The following is a 16,653-nucleotide window of genomic DNA, read 5'->3' as shown; positions in this document are numbered from 1 at the left end:
GTACGTTCTCTGTTGCACCATGTATGCTCTCTATCATGTCATATATGTTCTCTATTATGCTATGTATGTTCTCTATTACACCATGTAATACTGTTGCACTGTATGCTATTGCATCACGTATGTTCTCTGTTACACTATGTATATTCTCTATTACACCACGTATGTTCTTTATTATACCATATGCTCTCTATTGCACCATGTGTGCTCTCACTGTCATGGAAGGCCTTCTGAGCTGTCAACTTCTAGATGGTAGTCTTTTTTTTTTTTTAAGGTTTTATTTATTTATTGGACAGAGAGAGAGCAAGAGAGCACAAGCATGAGTAGTGGCAGAGGGAGAGGGAGAAGCAGGCTCTCCACTGGAGCAGGGAGCCTGATGTGGGGCTTGATCCCAAGACTCTGGGATCATGATGTGAGCTGAAGGCAGACGCTTAACGGACTGAGCCACTCAGGTGTCCCTAGATGGTAGTCTTATTCACAAATGTATCCTCAGTGTCTGTAGCAATGCTAGGCAACTATAGGAACAAAATAAGAATTCATTGAATTCGGTGGAAATGAAAACAAGTACAAACTGTGCTTTGTGTATCCCAATAAGACCCCAATCTGAAGACAGTGTGGAGGTAACCAGGATACCAGATGGTGAGGCTGAGCTGGATGAGGCAGAGTGTGGCACATACAAGCCTGCAATACTTCAAATAGTGTTCTGAGAAATTGTCTGTTTCCAGCCCCCATGTCACCCTGGCTTGCCCTGTTCTTTGCTTGTTCTGCTTAATTTCCTCATTCTTTTCTCTCAGTCATTCAGAAGTATCCATTTAGCTCAATTTATTGGGCTACTCCTTTTTTAGCACCAAAGGCTGCTATATCGTGTGTGTGTGTGCCTGTGTGTCTGTGTGTATGTCAAGATAAACTCCCAGAAATATAGCTGGAAGTACTCAGAGAGATGTGTGAATGAGGGGGGAAAAGGGTAAACAACAAATGAATAATCATCTGTTATTACATCCTGAGTGCTTGCCAAATGCCAGGATTTACATTTAATCCTTACAATGCCCTGTAATGTATAGGCACCATTATTATAACTAGTCTACAGATGAAGTAACTGAAGCAAAGAGAAACTGAATCATGTGCACCCACTGAAACAGGGGAGCTGGAATCCAGTGAATGTATCTCTTAATCCAAAGTCAGTTCTATGAACACAATTAGTGTTAAATATTTGTAATGGACCACATTACAACTGATCCTTGTCTTATAAAGACATCTCTGAAGGGCAAAAGAATGAAATGTTTGTTTTTCCCTGAGTTTTTATGAGCACCATTAGGCTTTGTTTTGTTTTGGCTTTTTTTTTAAAGAATTTTTTTAGAGCAATTTTAAGTTCATAGCAAAATTAAAAGGAAGGTACAGAGATTTCCCATATACACTGGTGAGTGTTTCTTATCAAGAGTTTAATTCTAAGGATCGTTATAGGCAAGACTGTGTTCCTCTTGAACTTGTACTTAATCTCAAGGTTCCCTTCCCAGATATTACACACCTGGCCTTGGGCAGAACTAATAGCCTGTTACTCAGTTTCCATTCTAACTAGCTAAAGTGTTTATTGATCTTAACAAGGTGCTATAGGATGTATAATAGACAACAAAAACAATGAGGATTGGTTCTTTCCACCCACCCTCCTCTGCCCCAGCACACACACAATCCTGTTGGGAAGACAAGCCATTCACAAAAGAACTGTTAACCGACAATGTGGAACTGTTGGTGATGTAAGCCCTGGGGAGATTTCTGGGTCCTCCACTGTTGAGGGAACGCATCAGAGACCCCTCTGAGCTGTATGTCTGAATTCCCCATCTGGCTCTCTCTCCTGTGTTACTTTTACTACCAGCTCATTCTCAATTGATTGCCAGCTTCTCTACATTCAAACTCTGTGATATATTCTACTTTTAAACTGCTTAGCGTTCCTCATTACCACAGATTTTCCTAGGCCTTTGTCCTGGATATATTTCCTTTCCCCTAAATCTTCAAAGGGATAAAAATCAATCTTGAATTTAACTCTGTAATTTAAGGAAAACCAAAACCACGTTGCTCATCGCAGACAGAACATGTGGGTCAGCCATCAGTTGTTCTCCTTGGCTGGAGAAGGCAGGTCAGTGGTGAAGAAGCCCCATGGTAGGTCGGGCAGTGACAATCTGTCCTAACCATACCAAGGGAAGCACCAATGAGTTGGGGCCCTGGCCTGTGAGGGCTGGCCTCACTGTTTGGGGATTGGAAGGATAAACAAATATTTTCACAGGGTGCGTCCAGAACTGAGTAGTCAAGGTCATTGTGGTGCAAACAGAACACATGGTGTCAGTGTGTCCTAGTGTCTGGGCCCAAGTGGCCTTTCTTGGCAGCATCTATAAAGAACACAGAGCATGCTGTAACCTCTACTGTTGATACTGGGTGTGCTTTTACCACAGCTTAGTGAGATTTCTAGATCTGTTTCCATTTCGTGTAGATGGCTTTGAAAGTAGAGCCAGGCTTGCATTTTCTGTGGATTGGGCCTTTGCCCAGTGTGCTTTGCTCCTCCGTTTGAAACCAACCTATAGTGCTCTTGTTCATTAGTTCTGCCCAAGGAAGTAGCAGATCCTCAGGAGAAATCTCAAATGGCCTTCCATTTCTTCATAGATGGGGGTACCTGAATATACCTCAAATCTCTCTTTGAAAAAACTTCACTACAATGAGTCTGAAAAAAAACTTTAAGAGAATGTTGGTACCACTTTCTCCTTTGACATACCTCATTCTTTTGGATGGTAACATAGTGCAATATTTTGTTTATTTTTTGTTTTCCTAAATCACCATGATGTAGGTAAGAAGTACCGAGTAACTGTTAGGATAAAAATGTTTCAGACTTTTCTTGTTTTTTAATGGGAATGTCCATCTACATACAGTATAGTATATAATACTTTCTAATATACCTATACTGTTTCATGACTGAGAATATTCTTTTTTCTAAATAGACACTAGGCCAACTTATCTGCAAAGTTTAAATTGGTGCCTTGTCATTAACAAACTTCACTTACTAGTTTTTGTCAAGTCTAAGCTGCACAATGGTTGAATTGGCGACTATTATATTTGTTTAACTGCTGTAAAGTAAGTTTGCAACAATAGATGCTTGCACTTAAATAGCCTGCAGAGCACTGGGGCCCTATCAATCATGCAGAGATTTCCCTCCTGCTGTCTCTTCTGATGGACAATTCTGCTGATGTGGATATTCAAAAAGAAGGGATCAGGAAGGACAGATGATGGATAAAGACAGTCTTCTGTCTTGAGAGGAAATCGGAGAAATCCTTTTAAGGAATTTCTTTGTCATGGTGTCAGAAGATTAATTATGCTCGTGTGAGAACAGCTTTCTCATTGGGTGAAAAGAGACATTATCCTTCTGACTTGTGACAGAAGATTTTTTTTTCAAAGAAAGAGAGTTAAAGATTTCAGAGGATCTGAAATCTTCTTCTGTTGTTTTCTAAGCATCCTCCAGGACTGTTGGATTACATCCGTGACATTGTGATGTTTGACAAATAACTAATGGATCAAGAATTTTTGTTTCCAGCAACCCCTTCTCCTCATGCAAATCTCTTCAGAGGCCTTAATACCTATCTGAGTTTGTACATTAGATTTTAAAAATCACATGATGATAGGATAGGTGATAACTTATTGCCACCCGGGAATGGAAGCTTGTTATAGTAACATGGAAGAAGAGACACTGCAGTACCATCAACAGCTTTACAATGAATTGGTAAACACAATTTTTAACAAGGCAAATATAATCGGAAAAGGTATCCTTTAAAAATTTCAACTCTGGCACCTGGGTGGCTCCATGGTTAAGCATCTGCCTGTGGCTCAAGTTGTGATCCCAGGGTTCTGAGATTGAATCCTGCATTGAGCTCCTCGCGGGAAGCCTGCTTCTCCCTCTGCCTGTTTCTCTGCCTCTCTCTGTGTCTCTCATGAATAAATAAATAAAATCTTTTTTAAAAATTAAAATAAAATAAAAACTTCAACTATTGTCTAACTTAATCCAGTTGTGAATAGCGATAATATGCAGGATATTTACATCCCTTGAAACTTCTCTGAGCATAACAAATGAATATTCAGAAAAACCTTTCAAAGTTAGAGACAAAATACATCGCATAAAGCATAACAATAATAAAGTTGTTTCCTGTAACTTTATTTTCCAGGTAACCGAAGCCTCAAAACTTAAAAAAAAAAAAAATTCTATTGAAAGGTCTACCTAAAATACATTACTGAGTACTCTGCCTTTTAAATAATGCACATTAACTGACTCAGGGCCCTCATTATAATGATCTGCTATTCTGGTTCAGTGAATTACCATGATGTCTTCAGTGACTATTGAAATATTTAGTGTAGGGTTATTTGCTTCTATTCTAAATAGCCTGAGTAGCACACTCTCTCACTCTCACGCACTCTCTCTATTTATTACTGTCTACTTTTTGTAGATGTGGAGTCTCTTCTCTTTAGGTGAGTTATCACTTCTCCCTGGAACCAGTGTGTCATGTTTCTGGTAAACCACTATTTTGTTTTATACCTGAGGGTGAGCCTGCACTTACAATACAAATAGTTACATTTCTCTCTGTATTGCATTGTGGAAACTTGTTTTTCTCTTATTTCCAGGTGCTTGACTGGTTCAAGGATAGGTAGTTGAGGTTTCCCAGAAATCCGATGTTTATTAGAAGGGGGCATTACTATGTATACATGCACATATATGTGCTGCACACAAGCCCACACATATACATATGTGTTCATTTACTAATTATATTAAATATTAACACTGATGTATTATTTTGGTGACTTTGTGATATGGTATCACCAGTGGTGGACTTTTACATCTGAGCCTTGAGAATAGATCTGCAGTGACTACTCCACTCTATAGAGACTCTTCCCTACCTCTCTTGGGACCCCAACAGGACTGCTATGAAATGGTAGCTACAACTTGGTTTTAAATAAAAATAAACTATTCGATTGCATGAAAAAAATCTTTAAATTTAGCATTAAATATTACCTGATGCTAGCAATTGTAATTTTTGCAGTAACTATAGCAATTGTAGGGCCAGATTGAGATCTTTGTGAGAATTCATAGCAAAGACCAAGTAAGTCTTACTTTAATTCACACTTGATAGTAACACTTGGAAGAACTGATTTAAATTCAAAATTTAGGATTCTTGAGTTTCACACAGGATCTAAAATTTTATATATTACCAATTCTATTTTTGTTTTTTTTATTTTTGGTTATTTTTAAAGATGATAAACCAAAGTGATGATTTTCGTGAAACACACAAAGTTTAAGAAACAATCCCAGGAAATGGAAGTTCAGAAGTAGTTCAGCGATCCCTTTTCTTCTTCCTTTAGAAAGAGTGACCATTTTGCATGTTGTCTTACTTAAAGAGAAATCATCTCGTTATGCCACTCTTGCATTCTAGCAATATAAGTTTACCTTTGACAGGGCTTTAATTAAAACTGGAGGTAATTCATCTTGATGACATAGGGCATTTAAAGAAAAAAAAGTTTACTAATTAATTTAAAAATATAGCCAGTTATAGAAAATATTTCTTTGTCTTTCTGACCCTGTTGTTAAAGGAGAACAATCCATTTATCACCACCAGCTGCATGAATTCAATGGAAAGGAACTTCAGGTTTTCTCCTTCTAAACCCTTGTTGAATTGTTCTGGCAGTACATAAAAGTGGCTCATTTGTACCTAAAATACTTTACTGATGCTCCATTAATCTTAGTGATAGTGTTCTCTTTTTTCCTGCAAGAAGCAGGATGAGGGGATATTATGGGGGAAGAAGAGGAAGTATTTTTTTAGATGGATGTGTAAATGAAGAGGGAAAAGCCATTTAATATTTTGTAGCCTGTTTTTTTTGCTAATGAATATATAATCAAAATATCAATGATTATTTTGTGTATATTTTATGTTAGTTATTAATAGCATGTAATATCTTTAAGATTAAGAAGAATGTCTTGATAATTTGTGAAAATGATAGCATTTGTCTTTGAATATATACCAAGAAGATCTTTAGTCTAGAAACAAATGGTGTGTCAGACAAAAATAACAAAAAGATAGATGAATCAAGGACAAAAGATGTTTTCCTTTGGTTATTTTGTTTTAAATGTAAAAGCTTTATCACTGTGCTGCTTAATCACAATAATTAAAGGGGAAAAGAAACTAACCTAAGCCTCGGGGTTTCTCAGCTGTTAAATGAATCTTATAAAGACCTGGGTTATCTTCTCTACAATGTGCTTTGTATTTCTTAAAATAATATCTTTAATAAATTGTTTTCCATCTAAACAATAAGAGAATGCTAGATGGGCAAGGCTGCATTGACCTTGCCTCTTGGTCATGTCTGTTGATTGGCAGGTTTCAAAGGTTAAACTAGCTACAGATGAAATATAATCATTAGTGACTTGGTTCCTTTCCAGATCCCTCTGGAAACTGCAGTAAGCCAACTTTGTTCATTTATAAAGAAGAAAGAAAAGTCATTCCCTGAGCAGTTTGGAATGGGAAGCAGCCGCTGTCTCCTTCCTTCTTACCTAAATAAACAAGCTAAATGGAAAAATAAACTTTACTTTTTCACATCTGGTACAAAGCTTCCTCTTCTGTTGAAAGTTCACATGCTCCCTTGGCTGTGCCTGGTCGTGTGAATCAGGTGTCTTCCTTCCCTCTGTGAAGTGACTTGTGTAATTATAATAAGGAAAGACTCTGACTATTTTAATAGTCCCAAGTATATCATTATATAGAAACAAAGCTCTCATACTGAAAATGACATCAGATGATGTTTGACCTACCTTTCCACATATATGTTAGTAGTAAAGTGACAACAGGACTTTATGCCAGCGATACAACTAGAAAACTAGAAGAGGCAAACAAATTTTTCTGGGTCTCCTTTATGTCAAGTCAGATTATATTTATTTGTGTGTGTTCTTTTTTTTTTTTAAGATTTTATTTATTTATTCATGAGAGACACAGAGAGAGGCAGAGACACAGGCAGAGGGAGAAGCAGATTCCTTGCAGGAAGCCTGATGCAGGACTTGATCCCAGGACTACAGGATCATGCCCTGAGTGAAAGGCAGACACTCAACTGCTGAACCACCCAGGCGTCCCCATGTGGGAGCTCTTAATGTGATTAACTTTTCAATTTACCTTTATGGCATACACTGACTTTGACAACTCAGAACAGGCTGTCACAGGCAGCAGTACCGTGATTCTAAAACACACTGGCATTTACTAACCACCAAGATACCGCTAATCATCAAAATTTACCTTTGCAGACTCCCCGTATGTCTTTCTATCCTCACCTCCACCCTTCTATGCTCCTAAACCACTTACTCAGAACTTCTCTCCCTTCTGGCATCCCTTCCCTAGTGAACTATTTTAATAATTGGTATTTAATAATACTGCAGTTTTTCTGTTTAACTTTTCCATGAAATGGGAATGTCATTTGCAGTCTTCTTTACCAGAATTCCACAGGCTTGATGCCTCTTATTATAGAGTTGAACATTCCACAATGTCCTTTAGATACACTTCCTTCATGTAACACAGATTCAAATTACTATTATTAAAGCTTGGTTAGAAGCTACTGAGGTGGGTGGAGGGTGGAATATAAAACCTAGAAGAGTTGGGTTTTTTTTGTGGGGGAGAGGGTGCTAAGTATAATATTTCATCCAAATGATTTCTATAAGATTTTATGAGAACAGTTATTTCCCTAGGAAATTGTTGGGATTGTTTTTAGTGTGCCAATTGATTTTTTTTAAGGTTTTACAGTGAAAAAACTAGTTGATAATGTTTCTTTTCTTTTTTTTTTTCTTTTTTTTCTTTTTTTGGATGCTTTGGTTCCCTGCTAGGGCCAGTCTGAGAGGAAGAAGTAAAGGTCAAATGCCACAGGCATCCAAAAAGTGGTGGGGGTGTACGTGATGCTTATCCCAGGAGCAATTTGCTGTTGTCATGACAAAATGGCTTTTCTAACTCTCTTGTGTTCTTGGGTACATTCTTTGAGCATAACCAGAGTAGCGGGGGCCTAGTAGGCACCATCATTGGTTTGTTTCCATCTTCCAGAGGGAGAGCTTGAAGCACAAAGCAGTCAAGTAGCCAGTCCTAAACACAGACAATGAGTTTTTTCCTTTTTTTTTAATGTGTCTGGCTAATTGTTATAAATAAGCATACCATATAACAATCATACACAATTTTGGTCCCCCCCACTTTTTCCAAGTAAGTGATTTTTCAAACTCTAATGTCATAGAATCATCTGGAGTTAGGGTTGCCTATTTGCTAAATCTAGCAACACTTTCCAGGGTTTTCAAAATGCAGGTTCCAGAGTCCTTATCTATATAACTGGTGAGTCATAAATCTCTGAGAGAGAGGATAGGGAATCTACATGATGAATATGTTCATTAGGTGATTCTGATGCAGTCCTTGAATTAGACTTCATGAGAAACACTGATCTAAATGATGCTGAGCTTTAATGGTATCTCAATGGGCACATTGGTTTCATCAAGAAAAATTAGATAGTAGTAGTTCCAGCCAGATTTTCTATTTAGTTACATTCAGGTCAAATATAGCCCATGCTGTGACAGTTGCTGAAATAAATGAGAAGAACCATTCAATTTTTCCTCACTATGACTCCTGATTTGTCATTCAGCACTTTCTACCATCACCACCGATACTATCCAGCTAGCAAAGTGACTTTAAGAGCCTCTCTGGGCACCCAAGTTGGCAGAACAAACTGTTCCACCTCACCTAACTGTTGATTTTCCCCATCCATAGCTGGGATCACATGTTTCTGTCTGTTATTCTTCTTTGGGTTCTCCTTAGAGAAAGTAGTTTTTTACTTTTTATCCCAAAATAAAAAGCACTTTGTCTTTCAACTTATATACCATTGGTCCACATACCTCAACTCCATTAATTAGAAAATTCCTTATATTTTGCTTCTCAACAAAGATTTTACCAGGGCAGGTAATAGAAAGAAAAGTAATAAGGAAGAGGGAAGATCATATTCCTGGATAAAAATTTGTCTTTCTGAATTAAGCTTTAAATTTATCTTTTTTAAAAGGGATTTATTTGAGAGAGAGAGAGCAAGAGAAAGCATGTACATGCGTGCATGTGGGGAGGGGCACAGGGAGAGAATCTTCAAGAACACTCCCCAATGAGTGCAGAGCCCTATGTGGGGCACCATCTCACAACCTCTGAGATCAGGACCTGAGCCAAAATCAAGAGTCGGACGCTTAACGGACTGAGCCACTCTTGTACCCCAAGCTTTAAATTTATCTTATTAGAAAACTTGAAGTTTAAAAAATGCAAATAGTAAATTCAGAACTTAATTGTATATAATCAGAATGGAGTGAGTTAGGAATCACATTTTCTTTTAGTTTGACTTCGGTAGTAGACCAGGAATAACTTAAAAAATTATTTTCAATCCTAAACAATGAATATCATTCTGACCTCAGAAGTCTCTAATTAGGATATTTACAATCTGTATAAGCAAACTCATGTTTAACCAATGTAACATTTGTTAGTTCTCTCCTGAGTATTAATTGACAGTAGTGATTACAATTTGGACCATTTCACATGTTCTTTTCTATTACTACAGAGAACATAGTGTGGCTTAGCTTAAAGAATGCACATATAGGGCTTAAAGAATGTAGGTTTGGGTGTCAGCACTTTCTCAAATAAGTCACTCAGTCTTTTGGAGTCTGTATTCTCATAACAAATACAATATGTATCTCAGGTTGTTATTGTGAGGATTAAAGGAAGTAAAGTGTATGAAAGCTCTCATAATTCTGAAGTGTTTTTAGGAAATCTTGGTTAATGTAGATATTGGTTGCATCTAATGACAATAGGAAACCTTTCTCAACCTTAGGCTAAGATAGTGTTTTGTAGGTCTGTTATTTTCATAAGGACTTTTTGTGTGTGACCAACGTAAAATAATCACATTCTTGTAAAATTGTAGCACCTAGGATGTTATAATTATGTTTCACTTTTATTCTTATTGCCTTTTTTTATCATAAAGGATACTTTATTGATGAACCTTAAGGACATTTTCTCTTTGGTAGTTACCCTACTAAGTAGTATGGGTTTGTTTGATTGTATATCTAGTTTCTGCTTCATATGCTTGCTTCTAAGATCCCTCCCATTTTAACCCATGCTCTGCATCTTTACCCACAGGAGCTGAGGATATAGAGATATGTTGTGGTCTCCATCGCTAGAGTGCCTCACATAGTAGCCCAATAGAAAAAAAGTTGGTTCTGGTGGCAGAAAATATACATTTGAGTACCTTGCTACTTTTGAGTGTGGTAGTCTTATAAGGATTAACTGAGATGATATACATGAAAGAATTCTATAAAAGCATAATTTTTCCTATAGTTAGGGATTTCTATAAGGAAGAATATTTTTTATTTATGATAGTCACACACAGAGAGAGAGAGAGAGAGAGAGAGAGGCAGAGACATAGGCAGAGGGAGAAGCAGGCTCCACGCACCGGGAGCCCGACGTGGGATTCGATGCCGGGTCTCCAGGATCGCGCCCTGGGCCAAAGGCAGGCGCCAAACCGCTGCGCCACCCAGGGATCCCCCTTAATACTTTTTTAATAAGGAAGAATATTAACATTGATTGTATGCCTAATGTATGCCAGGTGCTTTCCATACCGTATCTACTATAACTCTATGAGGTAGGAGACATTATTCTCATTTTACAGATAACTAGCCCAAGCCATGTGATTGTAAAGTAGTAGAGCATGATTTGAATCAGATTTCTCACTCCCCACACTACTTGTCTTCACTGCTTTAGGAGCAGCATAGGTTAGGCCATTCTTGGTTCTGTCGCTTACCAACCAAGGAGACAGGGAATGGACAGATGAGACAATGAAAGGAGACACTTCATGAATGCAGTCAGCAAATAAGGAGCTGAAAAAATACTCTGTTACTGACTTGATAGAACATATTTCTGCCATTGTCTATGTGACCAAACTGAAAAGGTTAGAGAAGCCACAGCACTAGTGAGGGTTTGAAGGGGTTGGGGGTGAAGGTTGTGCCCCTTGCCTGCAGTAAACTTGAAATGTGGCTCAGCCACCAGTCCCTTTATTCTTCTACTTCTTTTTGCTTCTGTCAAACAAGGGTGATTGATTATATTTTTAAAATAAATTTTATAGAAATTTTAAGTTTAATTATAATGTTATTGTGATTATATAACTTTTAAACCTAGTGGAGAGGTGAAGCCAGAAAGCTGTTAGGAGTTTAGACTCCCTGAACTCTTCCAGTGTTTTTTCACTTGAATATAAATGAAGTCAAAGTTTTCACCTGGTTTAAAAGCTGCAGGTGACATCAGCCCATTAGGTGTGAACTGTTTCCTTCTGTGTCAGTGAAGCCTTGCTTATGACCCTGTTAGGGACTGACAAAACAAAGGGAGTATCTCTCCAAGAGAAAGTGGGACCTGAACTACTTGTGTTCTTGGTGAGGGGTGATTATTTATCAAACTGAAGAGATATGATGAGATATTAATTTTCAAATAGAAATTACAGGGAAAGCTTCTCATTATTATACTTCAAATTTGACTTATAGGCTTTATCAGAACTGTTCTTGCCTGTCTGCTTATCTGCTATTGATAGGAGATCTTTAAATACATTTGTAAAATTTCAGACTGATTGATGGTCTGCTCACCTGACAATGTTGACTGGAAGGCCATTCGATCCAGTACTACACATATTGCCAGAGACCATGTCTTCTTACAGGACTTTCAATAAGTAATTATTTTTACTTTACATCAGCATTATTAAGCTTAGCACTATGGATATCTAGTAAATAAAACTGGCAAACAATATTGGTAGTTATTAAATTTATTGAACATAATTCTCTAACTCCCCCCTCAAAACAAAACAAACAGCAGCAAATATCAGGGTCCTCCACGTGAAAATAAATAAGACTTTCCTTCCACATTTTCAAATTTAAGCATTTAATGTGTATTTGAGTTTAAACTTTGCAACAAGAGCCAAACTAGCATGACAAGTGATGGAAAATGTCCAGGAAATTATACCATGGTCTGATGTTTTGCTGCTTTTCATTTTGGCAATTCATACTTAAAACTTTTACTTATTTTCTTTGTGAGGCAGCAACATGGAAGAAAAATCACTTACAGTTGGAGAGATTCAAGTTTTCCTAGTTGGTGTTTAAAGTACTAGTGTCCGTGAGCAGAGTGGTATGTTGAAATGGTGTGTATAACAAATTTTAAGAGTCATTGCAGGCCTTCAAAAAGTCAGGAAAATTAAAAGGAAAAAGGCCAGCATATCTGGTTTAGGAATTTTGGTCACGAACATGTTATATTCAAGAACCATGTATAGGTATCTTCTAGGACAGCTTCTTCAACCACAACTTAGGTGGAATTATTTTTTTTTAATAATTACACTTAAGCACCTGATGATCTAATGAAGACAATTTCTTAATGTGTCAAAATGAGCTCTTTGTATCTTGTTTGAATCTTTTGTTGCCTTAAGCTAATCTGCTTTAGGGTTCTCAAATCCAGGCATTTTACAATGCAGACTCTAGCAATGGCATTCATTTGGAATGCTGCCTTTTGTTTACTAGCTTTCCCAGACCCTCACTGCTTCCTTTGGTCATCTGGTGTCTTCACTAATGTGATTGGTACTCCTAGGCTCTGCAGGTAGCCATGAGCCTTTATATGTGGGATTTACAATGGGACTCACCACCCTGGCTGCTAATGAAGGGAACCACGGGGATTTTGTTTTGTTTTTTCTGTCTTCCAAAAGAGTGAAGGAAAATTGAGTTCTGGGTTTGCTAATTCTCTGTTTTCTGTTTCCTTTAATTTTTACAATTGATTTACAAACTGTGGTGCAAAAATACAAATATTTTTGTTTAGGAGTCAAATGTTTCATCTGCCAGCCCTTCATGCTAATCACTAGAATTGTTTATTATTGAACCTGGAAAGAACAAAGTGGAGTCTCTGTTTAAACTCAACCAACTGGCATTTCACCTTCATCTGTTTTTGTCTTTCAGGAGATTTTTGACCAATTTGGTTGTTTAAAAAAAAAAAAAGGCATATGACTGGAAGCCCTGGATTCTACTACCGGCCTTGCCATTTAGTACTTCTGTAACCTTGAGTAAGTCACTTTTCGGTTTCTCATCTGAAAAAAAAAAAAAAAAAAAGGAAAGTGTTATCAAGGTACACATAAGATCTCAGATGGTGTTTCATATTCTAGCTTTCTTCTCTTTTTACTACCAAAGTGAACGATGGTGCCCTTTCATTTGATTTTTGGATAAGCCTGTTGAAAAACATCTTGCATCTATTAAATGTTTGAATCAGCAGTTAAAACAATAATTAAATGTAAAATGTCAGTGTCTTCATTTTAGAAGTAATATGCTCTGTAGATTGTAGCCTAACTTTATAGAGATAGGAATTTATTTGCCATTTTCCAGTCAGGAAACATGGCACCAATGGTTTTTTTTTTTTTAAGTATAGCTGACATATAATATTACAGGTATACAACATAGTGATTCAACAGTTGTATACATTATGAAATGTTCACCATAAGTGTAGTTACCATGTGTCATCATACAAAATTCTTACAATATTATTGACTATATTCCCTATCTGTACTTTCCATCTCCTTGACTTATTTATTTTTATTTTTATTTTTTTAGAGAGAGAGAGAGAGCACATGGCATTTGGGGGGTGGGGGAGAAGGAGCACTGAGGAAGTAAGAGAGGGAGAATCTTAAGCAGAATCTACACCTAGTGCAGGGCTCAATCTCAAAACCCTGAGATCCTGACCTGAGCCAAAATCAAGAATTGGACATTTAACTAACTGAGCCACCCAGGCACCTTTTGACTTATTTTATAACTGGAAGTTTGTACCACTTAATCCCCTTGACCTATTTTGCCCATCCCCTCAACCCCTTCCATTCTGGCAACCACTAGTTTGTTCTATTTATGAGTCTGTTTCTGGTTTCTGTTTGTTTGTTCATTTGTTTTGTTTTTTATATTCCATATATAATTTAAGTCATATGGTATTTGTGTCTCTGATTTATTTCACTTGGCATCCATGTTTTAATTGTGCTTTATAAGGCAGTGTTCTCAAGTATGGTTTAAAGGTTTTCCAGGGGTCATGGAATTTTTGGGTATTATTTTATTTTTATTTGTTTGGTTTTTTTGCTGCTGGTCACTTTTTTTTTTCTTTGAATCTTTGGATTTTACAACAAGAAGGGACATCTTCAATCATCAGGTCCAATTTTTTGAGTTTTACCAACACAGATTCAGCAGACCCAGAAATACTTAGTAGATCATCTATGGTCAAAAAGCCTAGAGAGCTATTGGTAAGGTCCAAACTCCAAAGTCAAAATGTTAAAATACCTGGTGGAGGTGTCCTAACTACCTCTTAATGAAAAACAGAGAATGAAAGGTTGAGAGTAGAGGATTGTTCATTCCAAGTCTGGAAAACTTAAAAATCACTGCTTGATGGAATTAGATAGTTGGTTAGTGTACACATTGCAGCTTTCGGATTGAAGTCAATCTGATCCCACAAATGTTTAATGAAATACTGTGTATAAGGCATTGAACTGCAGTGATGTTCCTACAAAACTGTGCAAAATCACAATCCCTGCCCTCAGACACTCTGCAGTCTAACCTGGAGATAAAAATAAGTACATAATAGGAAATAAAAATGATTATATATATTAAGAAAAAAAAAAAAACACCACACAGGTTTTCAAAAGACAAAGAACTTTGGAATTTTCAAAGTCTCAAAGAACTTTGAGGATTTCAAAGTCCAAAGGGGAGGTGAACTTAAATAGAACCTGATAGGTCAAGTGCTCATTAGCAGATCAAAGGTAAAATCAGGGTGCTCTGGGATCTCACAGGCAAGGTCTTAAATCTGAGTGGGAGAAAAGAAAGGAACTTGTAAAATGATAAAAATTTTTTGCAAGTTTTCCTATTCTTGAGTTGGTTATTGCTGCTAGAGAAAACCCCTCAACCACACAGATCGATTTCAACTATAAATTCATTCTCTCTAACCCTAAATACAACTTAATTATATCTTTGAGTTGAGTGCCCTTGGTGAGTTCCTCTCTTTTTTTCCTCTATCGACTGTTCTATCTATTTCACTCTCTTTAAGCCTTTACCCAACTGCCCTTTTCTTAACAGGTTGCTCCTCTTATTTCTAGGAGCTCCTGAAGAGTCCCAGTAATTGCCTTAATTTGACTGACTTCTAAGTACTAGTGATGCCAAGTGCTTTATCTCCAACCCTGCTTCCCCCTAACCTTCAGATTTGTCTATCACATTGCTGCTAGACATCTCCACTTGGATATTTCATAGCCATCTCAAAATCACTATATCTAAGACCTCAGTGTATCACCTCCCATTCAAAACCTCATCTTCCCAAAACAAACAAACAAACAAACAAACAAACAAAAACAAAAAAACAAAACTTCATCTTCCTCCAAGTGCCCTCAATTAGATGAGGTAACACCATTCTCCCCAATTTGCACTTTAGAAGCATGAAGGTGCAGAAAGCATGTCCAGCTAGGAGGCTGCAATCATCCAAACCACTGAATTCCTTGTTATAGTATTTAACACATGGTCTGTAATTGCACGAGAGAGAACATAGTCAAGTAATTAAAAATATGGCTTTAGGGACACCTGTCCGGCTCAGTTCATAAAGCATGCAACTCTTGATCTTGGGGTCATGAGTTCGAGTCCACATTCAGTGTAGAGCAAAGCCAAACCAAACCAAACCATGGCTTTAAAGTAAGGTGGATCTGTGTATGATTCCTGGCACCACCTTATTAGCTGGCCATGTGATCTTAAGCAAATTATTAAACTTTCTTAGACTGGGTGACCTCATCTGTAAGATGGAGACATAGTAATACTTCTATCAAATGATATTTGGAGGGTTAAATGAGATATCACAAATGAAACTTTCAGCAATGAGATTCCTAAGATCTAGGAGAGTGAAGACCATTTCTGTCTTGTTCACCACTGTATCTGCAGGACCCAGCACAAAGAAGGCACTCAATAAATATTTACTGAATGAATATGTAAGGTAGTGCATGCCTGATTTGAGGTACTAACAGTGGGGATGGAGAAAAGCAATGCAAGATAGAGACTGAAGCTTCACCCTGAATCAATTGCCCATGGTATTGGTCACTAATTCCTACTGATTTATTTTTTTTTTATTTTTTATTTTTTTTTTAATTCCTACTGATTTAATTCCTAAGTATTTCTCAGTTCTTTCCATCCTCTGTGATCCTACTATAACTGAACCCACGCAGGCATCATGATCTCTCACTAGGACTATAGTAGACATTTCTAAGCACACTCCCTACATCCTGTTCTGCCTCATGAGCCCCTTCCAGATTACCACAGAAGAATCTATTTGAAGCCAAAATGGGAACATGTAATTTCTTTAACATCCTTTCATGTAGCTACTTTTTATCCATAGGATCCAGTCTCAACTCCTCACACCTGGGTCTACATTTTCATCTTCCTTTCCTACCACTCACTCTCTCACTTTTGATAGTCTAGCAATTGCAGACTGATCTTGTCTTCAGAACATACTGTGCTATTTCATGTCTTAATGCTTTTGAGAGGGGCTTGCTTATTCTTTCAACACTCTTCTC

At 37.3% G+C, this 16,653-nt stretch overlaps 1 protein-coding gene across 5 annotated transcripts in view; it reads left to right on the top strand.

The window, feature by feature from the left end:
* The window catches only part of GREB1L (GREB1 like retinoic acid receptor coactivator), a 269,160-nt gene that overhangs the window by 85,894 nt on the left and 166,613 nt on the right, over positions 1 to 16,653 (top strand). For all 5 annotated transcript variants that reach the window (XM_038543678.1, XM_038543677.1, XM_038543676.1 and 2 more), the window contains exon 2: positions 13,037 to 13,140. The gene's annotated coding sequence lies outside the window, so the exon portion shown is untranslated. The remainder of the gene's footprint in view (positions 1 to 13,036; positions 13,141 to 16,653) is intronic.

Source organism: Canis lupus, chromosome 7, assembly GCF_011100685.1.
Source record: "Canis lupus familiaris isolate Mischka breed German Shepherd chromosome 7, alternate assembly UU_Cfam_GSD_1.0, whole genome shotgun sequence".
Lineage (NCBI taxonomy): Eukaryota > Metazoa > Chordata > Mammalia > Carnivora > Canidae > Canis > Canis lupus.
The sequence above is the reverse complement of the archived record's forward strand: the minus strand, read 5'-3'. Positions and strand labels throughout refer to the sequence as shown.